The sequence below is a fragment of the Etheostoma cragini genome, chromosome 15, assembly GCF_013103735.1.
Source record: "Etheostoma cragini isolate CJK2018 chromosome 15, CSU_Ecrag_1.0, whole genome shotgun sequence".
Lineage (NCBI taxonomy): Eukaryota > Metazoa > Chordata > Actinopteri > Perciformes > Percidae > Etheostoma > Etheostoma cragini.
In genome coordinates this window covers 16,225,589-16,226,520 of record NC_048421.1, presented here as the reverse complement: position 1 = coordinate 16,226,520, position 932 = coordinate 16,225,589, and positions in this window count along the sequence as shown.

Genomic DNA, 932 nt, shown 5'->3' with positions numbered 1-932 from the left:
TGGAAAATGGCTGCAATGAAACAAAGAGTGAAAAATTTAAAGGGGTCTGAATACTTTCCGTACCCACTGTATGTGTGCCGTTAATTAAGATAGAGGGCCGAAGGCAGATGAACGGCAACGCAAACCAGCTGTTCATCACAGCATCGGTCATTAGCTTCATGTATTCATTAACAAGACTGGTTTTATGTGTTTTAGGTGATCAAAATGTTCAGCCTCACAATTTCTCCCACTGTGATTTGCAGTAATTCTTGCCTCAAGTCTGTATATGGTGGTCAGTAGTCCACTGACCTTGGCTGCCAGCAGGTTGAGAGTGTCAGTCTGTAACTATGATTGGTTTGCAGATAGAGAGACCTTGTCTTGGGTCGGCCAGAGGGCAGATAATCTATTATGTGATTGGTTGGTTGGCACAGCTCTCTGTAGCGGCGGCAACAAGCAGGAGCTAAGTCTAGACTATGAATTTAGATTAATGAAAGGGTAGCTGGCTAAGTTTGTAATTAATAGCAGTGACCTGCAGGGGCTACAAGTATTACTAAAGCCTGAACAGAGCTGAACACCTCTCTGACCCACACACACCTCCCACACGTTGTCACAAAGAATGGAAACCTCATCCATTTTCTCTGAGTCTCTTTTTATTCATACCTTGTTTGGACTTTACTGCTTCTTGCGAAATGTTGTTCGGCAGGTTGTGTGCGTTTGGTTTATTGTGCAGAGTCACAACATTTCTGTAGCTCTTTAGACTGTGCCCGCAAAGGGGTGGCAGTCCACCTTGAACAAAGCATATTCAACAAGACAAAATGCTGCTTCAGCTCTTTGCGCGGAACTCATCTTCTCCCATTGTTGTGTGCATCTGAGAGCCTTTTTCTGTCGCCATTCTCTGGCCATGACTGCATTTTCAGCTGCATCCCACTTTTGTGACCCTTATTTTCTCATTC